This window comes from Callospermophilus lateralis, chromosome 19, assembly GCF_048772815.1.
Source record: "Callospermophilus lateralis isolate mCalLat2 chromosome 19, mCalLat2.hap1, whole genome shotgun sequence".
In the NCBI taxonomy this organism is placed as follows: Eukaryota; Metazoa; Chordata; class Mammalia; order Rodentia; family Sciuridae; genus Callospermophilus; species Callospermophilus lateralis.
Window position 1 is genome coordinate 30746630 of NC_135323.1, and position 13374 is coordinate 30760003.

The 13374-nt window shown below is 38.5% G+C and overlaps 1 pseudogene; it reads right to left on the bottom strand.

Moving 5' to 3' along the window:
* Positions 1-2456: 2456 nt before the first annotated feature.
* LOC143384892 (cytochrome P450 3A11-like) overlaps positions 2457-13374 on the bottom strand; it is a 33825-nt pseudogene continuing 22907 nt past the window's right edge.

The window sequence follows — 13374 nt, forward strand, 5'->3', positions numbered from 1 at the left end:
AGCCTACAGTCCCATCAAGCAAGTTAGAAGCTCACTGTCCCATGTGGAGGGGAGTGTGCAGGCATTGCCGTCCTTTTCAACATGACCCCATGATGCTCATCTTCTCCTTACTCATGTTCTCTTTCACGAATTCTGATTTCTCTTTGATTTATTGGCTTTGTCCTCATTTGCTTCCTGCTTTCCTGCCTATCAAAATGATTCTGATTATAAAATGACTGAACTCTTTCTACCTCTGACTGTCTGTTGACTCCAGTAATAAACTAAAGGCTGTCTGTGAATTTGTGTTCACAAGCAGTTCTGCACCATTTCATAACTATGTTGGGAGTATTCTGGGAGGTGTGGAAAGAAATATTTAACCCATGTGAGGCTGACACATCAAACAGATTTTTGAGAGAATCCCTTGTACCTTCAGCAGAATTTGGAATCACAAGTTCTGGCTCCAGGCCCCAATTCAGGATTAAATTGCCTCAGCAAGTTTCTTCTTCAGTGTTGGTTTCACGGCTATAACAGGGGAATTAAAACAACCCAACTCTAGTTGTCTCACAGAGTAGAAATAGGATCCATCATTAAGAGACATGTAAATGAGTTTTCTAAACTATGAGGTACTCTGTTCACTTATTGGTTATTTCCAAAAGAAGAAAGGCTCAGGGATGGAGAAGGAAGTGAGCAGCCATGATGAAGACTTCTTACTCTTTACCTCAAAATCTTCAGAAGGTTTCCTCTTCCAGAGTGAGGAGGGGAGATAGGATGTCCCCTAGGCGGCTAAAATGGTATCTTCAACTTGTGCCTTTGTAGGAGACAGAGCTCTGGGCACAGCACTTTCAGAAGATCTGGGCCACATTCCAGTCCCTTAACGCATCCTGTGTGGCAGTAGGTGAGGCTGAGCCCAGGTTGCAAGGTTAAGATCCTGGGCACTAGAGTGAGATGATTTAAATTAAAACAGTGGCTCTGGTAGTAATTAGCTAGGTAACCATGGGTGGGCGAGTTAAACTTTGTGGGACTTAGTTTACTCATTCATAAAATAATGACTATAACCACACAAATCTCATAGAGTTGTTGAATGGATTGTGCCAGTTAATGAAGTTCTTAGAACAAAAAAAAAAAAAAAAAAAAAAACACACACACACACTAGGAAAGACAGTAGAATTAAATGAATATCACCTTCTATGTTCATATATGAATACAAGACCAATGAAACTCCACATCATGTACAACCACAAGAATGTTATTCTAATTAAAACGTTATACTCCATGTATGTGTAATGTCAAAACACACTCTACTGTTATGTATATGTAAAAAGACCAAATAAAAAATATAGATAAGTAAATAAATGCTAGCTATTCTTTCCAGAGTTATTGATTCCTGTATGTGGTGCCTTTTTTATTGCACTCCCAGTTGAGAGACCCTCTCTAGATTTTACAGCTCAGGACCTCTGTGGCAGGTGTGTCATCTTTCAGTTCCAGTTTATTCCACCCTTTATGCATCCTGACCATAGGATCTCTTGGTTTCTGCTTGAACTGGAGAAATTTGGGGACTATAATATACAAGATAATTAGAATAATGAGGAATGGGTGTGTTTCATGCCAAGCTTGAGATAGGCAGGCAATGCTGAGTGGGTTTTGTGATTGAGATAACAAGGCTTTTGGACCTCTTAGGTCAATTTTTCCCACATGAGGAAAGAGGTCCAGGCACACCCAATGCCTCACACTTTCCATTCCTCCAGTTCCATTGATTCTGTTGTTTTTATATTTTTCAAAGGAGGAGTGATTTGAGGAAAAGAAAGGATGAATGAATTAAATCCTGCTGCAAGATTCAGTAAAAGATTCTTTTACTTCACAGAATTTATCCCAATTTGTAATTCAAAATCTGTATGAATGAAATTTTTGTTGTTGCTGTTTAGTGTCTCTTTCATCCAGGAAATGTTAAACTTCATGAAGGCCAAGGTTCTGCCTGGCTTATGTGTGATGCATGGCTCAGATCCTAAACACAGCAGGCATGCAGCCCAGTCACCCTGCAGTGATACTGGGGTGAGGTACATACTTCATCCAGTGCCAAGAGGGAGTGTCCCTAGACCTGACCCTCTCCTCACCAACACAAACACAAAGGCCAGAAGATTTGGCCATTCCCTCTCCCAGCCACAAAACTTAGATACTGCCCCCAAAACTGGCAAGATGAAGATAATCCCTACTTTGAAGAAAGGGCATTTGAGAGCTGAGTTACACAAATCATCTTTTCTTTTCTTTCATTTCTTTCTTTTTTCTTTTTGAATATTTAAGATTATGACCTCTGAGTTTTGAATGTAAAACATAAACCAATACCATGAGCAATTTAGTTGCCAGTGAAAGTCAGAACAGACTTCTCAAAGATGTCACTTGGGCTGACAAAGAATAAGAGGATGGACCATCCCATGGCAAGAAAGAAGCTCCATCATTCAGGATTGATAGGATGCTGTTTCTCATTCCATTATGATTACTTTATTTAGTTGAAGAAATGGTGTCTTGCTTAATTTCAGAGGTATCTGCAATCATTAACCAAGTATATTTAGATATAGTAAGTGAAGCTCGAACAACAGAAAGAATTGGAAAAGGTATATTTCAGACAATAAAGCTATACAAACATATAACAACTACTTTCAGTATCATGTGTCTGGGATTCCTTACATTTATTTTATAAGCTTTGCCAAGATTGTAGAATGAAAGCATACATACATCTGTCCATTCAAAGAAGTATTTCATGAGCATCTATTCTCTACCATGCCTAAGATAAAATAATGTTGCCTTGTGTTCTTTTTAATTTAAATTTTAGAAAAACAGGTGACGATGAGCCTGAGTGGTAGAACATTTGCCTAGGAGGTGTGATGCCCTTGGTTCCCTAACAACACAAACAAAAAATATTCAGCAAAATAGATGAATTTAAATAATTTTAACTAGATTTTTTATATCATTTCAAACGCTTTTTTGTAAAGCTAAATAAAGTGAACTTCATGGATGTTTGCTCAGGTTGCTTCACGGATGGGTTACATAGGTAACCCTGATCAGGTTTTATAATTTGAACTCTATGAGCAGTCCTTCCCTTCTAAGAGTCCAGGCATGCCTCTTGATAGAACCCATGAAGTTTAAAGATGGAAAAGACCTTCAGGGAACAACATGCTTTTCCCCCTAAAGTTTCTCTTTCTCTTTGTAGTGCAAATGGGGAACATTTGAGTCCTACATAGTTTTGAGTATCCCTTTAGTCCCATTCTCACCAAGGCATTCCTTTAGTGTTGGGGATACCTCCAACAGAGTAATCTTCTACACCAAGAGAGAGAAGGGAAGACAATTGTCATGGAGATTGAGGAGTTCCAGTCTGGGAAATACTAGGAGCTTGCAGAAAGTACCTGCCCCATCTCAGATGTACTAGAGACCTACTTTCTCTGAGATTTAAGTTCCTTCCTGCTTAGAGGGTAGCTACCTGACTGCCCTGACTTCTCAATTAAAATGGTCACCACTTCTGTCTCCTCCTTTCCCATATGGAACATGAACAAATGGGAAAGAAATTGCATAATAAATGATCAGTCCCTAGAATAAGCCATATAGAACCTTGCTTTTTGTGACTCAATGAACAGTGTATTCTTCAGAGGAGAGATTCCACATAGCTCCATAAATGTAACACATTACTATTTTTAAATTTAAAATAGTTTACAAATATTTTCTGCATAGAGAGAAACACAAACATTAGATTAAGTTGACATTAGATTAGGAGAGATGGAGAGAGAGAGAGAGAGAGAGAGAGAGAGAGAGAGAGAGAGAGAGAGAAGAGAGAGAAATGTCATTTGTTAAATTTTAATATTAAAAGAATAAAAAAATTGATAGCCAAGTACTCTAAATCAATGATAAGTCTCTCCTTAAATATTTCCTGAATCCATCCATGAACAAGTTTCCCTCTAAGTCACCATTGAGAGTTCATGAAGGGCAAAAATGAGGTGATGTAGTTAAGTGGTAATGATGTAGTTAATATACAGAAATAAACGGGCCTCTAAATGGGATGCTTTTGGGACAAAATATTAACTTAGATGATCATAAAAGTTTGGAGTAACCAATATCAAAATAGAGGAATGAATGGGTCTTGAATTAGATGGGAGGACTCCTTAGAGGAGTTTGGGGATTGAACTAGAAGTTGAAAGATGAGAATAGAATGAGGAAAATGGGGAAATAAGATTCAAAGTGTTAATATTGAAATCTAAAAGTAGTTTTTCTGCAATAGGACTCCAGGAAGGTTGGATCAATTAGGAAAACACTTAACTGCATAAATTCTTCATATCTTTAAGAAATGATTGATGTCAATGTTTCTCAACTTTGTCTGAGAATGAGACCAACAGGGAGCTTTTAGAGTCAAACTCTAGGCAAGTAATTTTAGAATTTTGGATATGATTCAAATACCTTTTATTTTAAAAATTCTATGTTGATTTCAAAGTTCAGAAAATAGTTGAGAAAAACTGTCACAAAATTTCCATAAGTTCTGTTGAGGAAAACAGCACTTGACATCATCAAAACATGATTTTCACAGTTCAGGATTGATTATGTAAAGCAGCCTCATCCTCATTTGAATTATAATCGAGTTTATACTTTGATAAAGCTCAAAAACACTGCACATACGCATGTCAACCTAATCTCAATGGATGCTACCTGATCTTTTATACTCTGTTTTTTATAAAGCCACAGATATAGAGCTCCAAAACTAAAGAAGCCTAACATCGCACAAATGTCACAAAAGAGATTCTTTGAATGAGCAGATACTTTTCTTTAAATAGGTTCCTCAACTAAAAGAAACTACCCACAAGACCTTACTTTTTCATAAAGTGTCCTGACCTGTGTTTCCTTGCAAGGATGGAAGGAGAAGTTCTGCAGTAATCTGATGAGAGCAAGTTTCATGTTCATGAGAGCAAACCTCATGCCAATCCTTTTCTGGGCCCATTTCCAAAGGGCATGTATACGTAAGGATTGATGCTGTCCTTGTTCTTCTTACTGAACCTGATTCCACAATAATAGATGAAAACAAGTATTTGAGACATAAATGTATAAAAGCTACATAATTGGGGTTGTCTCCTAAACATTCATAAGCAGCAAAACACAGGATTCTTTTGTGGAATGGTCATTGAAATCCTGCTGTGACTTTGCTTATAAGAATTGAAACCTACAGAACTTTTTCATTCTCTTTACACTAGAGGAGCTCTCTGTCTTCTTAAGATGTGATGAATGCTATTTAAAAGAACATATGTCTTTAAGTACTGAAATTATATTCAGGATTGTGATCCATACACACTCTGAAAACATTAGAAAATGAGCTTATAAATGAAGAAAAGTATGTTCCTGCCTCAACTCCCACTCCTGCATTTTGTATTTTTATTAATGAAGGAGTATAATTATGTAGTATAATTACCTCTCTTCTCTTCTCTTCAATATACTCCTTTTTTTCTCAATCGTATTGTCTCCCTTCCTTCCTCTCTCCCTTCCCTTTCCCAATTCTTCTCTTCCTCTATCTCCTCCTCATTCTTCTTTTTTTCTCTTTCTCCTTCTGTCTCTGCCTCTCTCCCCATAGAATATCATCATTGTCTTCTGAGTCTGTCTCATCAGGTTACAAATAATTCCTTGAATGTTGAACCCAGGTTTTATTCAAATTGAGTCCTAGTTATTTGATTGCTTTATGGAGAAAGTGTTGATTTGAAGAAAGTGATAATGACATTGTGATTCTTTTAAAAAGTATTCTTATATTTTTGAGAGCATTTTGGCAAATTTACAGGTTTTTGTGATTCAAAGTAACATGGAAGCTATTGGAGGGTGAGGTAGTGTGTGGAGTTTCTCATGAGGTTGGTGGATGGTTGTTTGGGCAGATGATGAGCAGATGTTGAAGCATTAAAGCGTTTTTCCAAACTACTGTCTGTAGATTATGCTTGCGTGTGTGTCAAGTGTCCTCCATATTATACATCTTTATAATTTTCCTCATCCTGGTCTAGTACCTTATGCACCTTAAGCACTTAGTATCTTACCATGCCTCAGTGAATCAAAGAGATGTGTAATTTCTGATTTTTTATCTGAGAAGTTCAAAAGATGGAAGTGCTGAATTTGGAGGAAACTGGCACTGAGGAACTCATAACCAACAAGACAAGGTCACTCTAATTAAGAAGTGTAAAGTTAGGGGCCAAAGAAGTCTTGATCCCATGCCACCTGACCCACCAGACACTACCCTGAAAACTTTCTCTATTTTGCTCTTCAGTACAACAACAGGAGAACAGTAACTCTTTCCAGACTGCAAACTGTGAGGTTAGATCCAAATTTTCAGAAGACCAAGGTCAAGACATATCTAAGGATGAATATCTCAGGTGTCTTGGGGACAGGTTACTTGGCTTTGAAAGAGTCATCAACTGTGGAGAGTATGAGGAAGCTGGCCCAGAACACTCCAGAGACACGACTCAGAGGATCTGAGCTCTCTCCATCCTCAGTGAGGCTGCTTAAACCATCTGGCGGTGGCGGTGGGGGGGGGGATTCTCAGGCCTTAACTTGTATTTAACAATTGTGCTGGAGGAACCAGTAAGCAATGTTTAATCAAATGGAAGACAGAAGTGCTTCCTAAAGCTGGTAGAAAATTCAAGGAGCTAAAGTGAACAGGACAAAAACACGAAAACTATTAAAAAATGTAAGCACCTAAAATAAGAGAGTGGTCAAATGGCAGAAAGGTTTATAGATTACTGTTAAATAAAATAAATAAGAGTTCAACACCAAATATAATGTGATAGCATTTCAGCCCTTAAAAGCTACATATTTATATAAAAATGTTCATACAGACATTTATCACATTAATAATAGATAGGGCTTATCTTGATGTTCTAGGGCCATATATGGCTATAGTCATTTATTTTTTCTAATGCTTGTTTTCTAAAGTTCAAACAATTACCACTTTGTAATAAACTTCTTAAATTTTCTTAAAACAAGAAAATTTTAAAATCACATGTATGTCATCTGCACTAAGAGACCTCAGAATATGTGTGAAACAGCCTCTTAAGGGTGGATTTCCTTTCTCAGGAGCCCTGTACCTTTCAGGGTAGAACTTTTCAGGTTCTGGCCAGTACGTGGAGTTTTGATGAAGACTATATGTTGGTATAGCCACGATTGTTCCTTTGGGAATGAGCACCCCATTGAGTTCAACATCTTTTTTACAGACTCTCACAATTCTCTCAACAATTGGATATAATCTGAGAGTTTCATTCACCACCATGTCCAGATATTTCACCTCAAATAGTACATCGTATGTGACAGTTGCCTAGCAAGAAAGAAATTTTTGTAAATTAAGATTTGGAAATGACTTAAAACACTGTTGACACAGTACAGTGATGTTTTCAGAGCTCCTCAAATAACTCATATTGGTAAAATACCATAGCATTTACAAAGCATTTAATAACCATCATGATTTTAGAACTGCCCAATGGCACACTGAGATGCCCAGATATTTTACCTCTCCTCTCCCCTCCAGGTGCCATTCACTCACCTTATTGGGCAAAGTCTCATCAATCTCCTGCTGAAGCTTCTTCTGGACATCAGGGTGGGTGGCCAGTACATACATAATAAATGAAAGAGTGCTGCTAGTGGTGTCATAGCCAGCCAAAATAAAGATAATAGACTGGGCTGCAATCTCCAGATCAGATAGACCTAAAAGGAGAGGAAAGACAATTTAGCCTAAGCAGGTCCATGCACACTTTACAGTTTACATGAACATAAATCAGAATGATGAAAGTTATTTGGCTATAAATATTGGGTAGCACTCTTCCCCTGGGGAAAAAAAATAAACTTACTCTATCTAGAATGTAGGTTGAAGAACCTTGAAAGAATTTTCAATACTGACATCTTTGCAGGGAAAATAAAGGCCATAATTGACAGAACTATACTGAGCCACAGAGAAATTTTTCTACACAAATTGTGGTCCATGGACCAGCAGCATCAACAGCTTCAAGGAGCTTATTAGAAACACAGAAGCTCAAGCATTGCTCTAGAGCTACCAAATTGAAATCTGAACTTTCATGAGATGTGGTCAACTCTGTTCTATTACCTAAGAATCATCAGGTAATAGAAGAGCTGGGGCACCAGTCTTCAAAATGGATGATCTCAGGGTGTGCAGAAACTAAACAGAGAAAAAAAAAACCAGAAGAGTAGTGATTAACCGGAGTCTAATGAGTGGTATAAATAAATCACACAAGAAAGAATGTGTTGATACAGGGCATTAGGCAGAAACCATAGGAAGATGGGGTTCAGTGAGTGGAATTAATATTGCTTATCAATCTTGGGCTGAATGTCATCTTTCCTAGTACATGTCCCCTTATTTGCTCAACTTTATAATCATCAAACAGCCTTTGTGATAGAAGGTGTTGTTTCTCTTGACTTTTCTCCTGAAAAGTCACATTCAAGCATTCATCTCATTGATTGGAGAAATGATTAGGATTTGTTGATACTGGAATACCTGAAAGAAACATGGTATACATTCCAACCATGTAATTCATAACAAAAATTAATGCAAAATGAGTGTAAGAAAGATCTACATGGAATTCTATCTTACACAAGCTTTCTATGATGCTATTGTGGGAAAACTCACACCGTGTTTTCCCCACTACTGGCATAAACCCAATGATACTGAAATGAAATTGGATTATAAACTTAAATTACAACTGTTCAGTACAATCTGGTAGCCACTAACCATATGTGTCTACCTAAATTTAAATTTTAATGAATTTAATCTAAATAACAATAGAAAGTTCACTTCTTCAGTAACACTACCTACATGCCAAAAGCTCATAGCCAAGTGTCTAGTGCTTACTGTATGAACAATATACCGTATATTGAGTACTTCCTTCACCACAGAAAGTTGTAGTGGAAGCAGGGAGAGGAGTACTGTTTACACCATGCATATGGACTCACATAGAAATATTTATATTGCTCAGTCTGCACAAATATATTTTATTTTCATATCTCTATTCAGAGAAAGGATCTAGAAGAAACTACAGTAGTAATGGTCACATTACACTTCCAGATTTTGGTTTCTAATACCGTCTCTCACTTAAAGGAGCCAAGGCTTCTGGAAAAATGGGTGGTTCCAGGCCTGATCAGAGAAAATAGATAAGGAACCTAGAGTTTCTTGCACCAGAAAGCAAGAATGTTCTCCCAAAACAATATGAGAAAACATATGCAATACTGTGTATGTTTCTATAATATGGATATATGTCATTATATAGGTATCAAACTGATAGAATGTACAAACTCAAGAACCCTCATGTTAACCTATGAACTTAGGGGTAAGGTGACTTTTTTGTGATGGTTCATTGATTATGGCAAATATATCATTTTGGTGAGGGATGTGTGTAATGGGGGCAACATATGAATTTAGAGAAAAAATGGATATGGGCAATCTCTAAGCCTTCTCCTCAGTTTTGTTATGAAACTAAAACTGCTGTAAAATATAGTGAATTTTAACAATATATAAGATGAGGGAAAGGAGAGGGAGGAAGAACAGAAGGAGGAGAGAGAAGTTACTAAAAGACTTAAGCCCAAGAGAATTTGACCATCAAAATAAAAAATGTTAGCAAGAGAATAAATTCATAGTATATAACATCATACAGACATAAATAAGAATGGAACTCTCTTACAATCTAATACCAACTCATATATGTACAATAGATGATAGAATGATAAAGACAGCAGTTTGTAAAGATCATAATACAAATTCTTTCTATCAAAAATCATAAATGTATGATAAAACTAGTTGGTGAAAGTATGTTGAGGAACAGGATGCTTACACAGTGTCAGAGGTTTCCCCCACAACAGTCCTATGAATTACATGGGAAAAAGTTAATCTTAATATCAGATGAAGCTAGTGAACACATTTTCACCCAGTACTGCCAGTGACCCTCACCACTATTGGGACAGTGAACCTCCTGATTGGATGTACAAATGCAAATATCCAGGCAGAGATTCTGATTCAGTGCATCTGAATGAGGCTGTGAATCAGCGATTGTTCTGATGTCGATGGTAAAAATACAACTGACTAATTTCATGACTGAAATGCTTTCTCCTAGTTTCCCTTCAATTTTTGAGCCTTGTTACACCTGTATGATTCCAGACAGTACAAGTGGTCACCATTTGCAATATCCAAATGTGTATCTTCCTGCAATTTGGTGGAAATCTTTTTCTAGAAAATGTGTATATTTTCAGGATAATTTGCTTACTCTGAATTTCCCTGTCAATGGACCATGAAACATTCTTGGTTACCTTTGCAGGATTCCTTGTCTTGGGAATTCTGGGAATCAATCATTAACTGGAGAAAATCAATGAGGTGCTGGAAGCAGAAATGGAAATGGAAATGACTAAATCAGCCATATATCAGAAGTAAATCTGGAATGTAGCATTTCACCTCCCTTCTTAGAGTATGGCTCCTTTAAGTCCAGAAGTCTGGCTAGGTTTGCACAACCCACCAGTGAACAAGACATGCATGTATAAACCATGGAAAACAGGATATTTTCCTGAGAGAAATCCAGCTATGGTGTCCAATATCTGTTGGTCTTTGCTCTCCCTATTGCTGGGTTTGTCTCCTTCTCCTGTCACACCTGCTTGCCCAGGAAGTGGTCCTGGACTTCAATTCTTTTAGTTTGCCTTGATTCTTATTCAATGGCCACACTGAATACACTTGGTAGTTTCAAAGATGATTACTAGCTTTTGTTTGTGTATCATCAAATTCTCCACCCATCAGGTACATGATTCAATCTTCAGTGACACTTGGGGACAACTGTCCTGCCTCCCTGACCTGGAGACATTCTTGTGCCTACCTCCAGGCAAAGCAGAAGGCAAAGCTGGGTTAGCATATCACCTTGATGGTCACTGAAGAGCACGGCCTGATTGTGGACAGTACAGGACTCAGATTTAAGATACACATACTTCACCAGGTGCCCAATAGGACCTTCCTTTGAAGAATGTGTCAACTAAGATGTAAAGGGCTTGGAATTGTAATGATTGTTCACCAATCTAAGACTTGGGGAATACTTTTTTAACAGTGTAATCATTTTGAAATAGGATTTTTATTTTGACAGTTTACTGAATGGGAGGGAAATGATAAGGTTTTTATTTGAATGATATTTATTTCAAGACATAACATCAGGATCAGACAACATGGCGGGGAGGCAGTGCTTTCAGTACCTCCTCAATCACGGGGACTGAGAGATGCATTAATATGGTCAGATTCTACCTGTTGAGAAACTTCTAGCAAAATTCCGCTGAAGTGAGACCTGTAGGATTATTGGAGGTGACAGTTTGCCCCAGACGAGTGAATCTCTGCCCCACGCGGTGCGGAGGTCCAGACCTGCTGCTGCTGAGTGGCGACCAGCACAGTAGGAGGCGGTTCAGCAAGGTGGGGTGTAGGGACCCTATGAAGAGGTCACTAACCAAGCCTTCATGAAACAGCGAACAAGAACTGAAACCAACTGAGACTGGGTCAGACCAGAGACAGGCCAGGCCCGCCACTCACATTGGACACTCCAGCAAGGAGTCTGGAGCCCCATAGCAGAGAGGTGACGTCACCAGAGTTCCTGATGGGATCCCTTCCCAGCGGAATCAGCTTTAGCAGGTGTTTGACTCCCACCCCCACCAGATACACACAGCTGGGAAACCTCAAGAATCTCGACCCAGAGATCCGTGGGCGTGATTGTAGGGGCCGAGGGAAGCAGAGGAGACTCCTGACCCCCAACTCCCACTACCGCCAGTGGTGACACCCAAGGTCTTAGCCACCAATTCCCGGGGGCGTGCCCACCAACGGGGTCTGGACAAATTAAACTGTTGGTTCCCAGATCACTGCTCCACAGCCCTGGGGTTTGGATGAATGACAGAGAGAGTGCTCAGTCTTTCGGGAAATAGGGCATGCAGTGGGGCTGCAAGTGTAACCAGGTCCTTGGAGAGCGCCTCCGATGAGCGGGAGTCTAGCTGGCTGGCAGGAGGAAAGGGGGGAGGGGCTGGAGAAGAGAAATGGCTCTGGACTAACAGGATTGAGAGACGCCCAGGAGCCGCCTTACAGGGATTGCTGCCTGCACATAGAGGGCAGAAGCTCAGCTTGGAGGGCACAGCTCCGCCTACTGGAAGAGAAGAAAATGGATCTCTAAGACTTCATTTATTTTTATTTTTATTTTCTACTTTATTCGATTTTTTTCCTTCCTTCTTTCTTTTCCCTTTTCAAGTTTTATTGTTCTTTCCACTCTCCTCTATTCTACCTATCTCTCTCTCCCTCTTTCTCTTTAAGAACTCCTTTCTTCCCCTTCCCCCTAAATTTAGACACAGAAAAAGCATTCGACAAAGTACAGCATCCCTTTATGTTCAAAACACTAGAAAAACTAGGGATAACAGGAACTTACTTCAACACTGTAAAAGCTATATATGCTAAGCCTCAGGCTAGCATCATTCTAAATGGAGAAAAACTGAAGGCATTCCTTCTAAAATCTGGAACAAGACAGGGATGCCCTCTCTCACCACTTCTATTCAATATAGTTCTTGAAATACTAGCCAGAGCAATTAGACAGACAAAAGAAATTAAAGGCATAAAAATAGGAAAAGAAGAACTTAAATTATCACTATTTGCAGATAATATGATTCTATACCTAACAGACGCAAAAGGGTCTACAAAGAAACTACTAGAGCTAATAAATGAATTCAGCAAAGTGGCAGGATATAAAATCAACATGCATAAATCAAAGGCATTCCTGTATATCAGCGACAAATCTTCTGAACTGGAAATGAGGACAACCACCCCATTCACAATATCCTCAAAAAAAAAAAAAAACAAAAAAACTTGGGAATCAACCTAACAAAAAAGTGAAAGATTTATACAATGAAAACTACAGAACGCTAAAGAGAGAAAGAGAAGAAGATCTTAGAAGATGGAAAAATATACCCTGTTCATGGATAGGCAGAATTAACATCATCAAAATGGCGATATTACCCAAAGTTCTCTATAGGTTTAATGCAATGCCAATCAAAATTCCAATGGCATTTCTTGTAGAAATAAATAAAGCAATCATGAAATTCATAAGGAAAAAATAAAAGACCCAGAATAGCAAAAGCAATTCTAAGCAGGAAGTGTGAATCAGGCGGTATAGCAATACCAGATTTCAAACTATACTACAGAAGAATAGTAACAAAAACAGCATGGTACTGGTACCAAAACAGGCAGGTGGACCAATGGTACAGAATAGAGGACACAGAAACCAATCCACAAAACTACAACTATCTTATATTTGATAAAGGGGCTAAAAGCATGCAATGGAGGAAGGATAGCATCTTCAACAAATGGTGCTGGGAAAACTGGAAATGCAT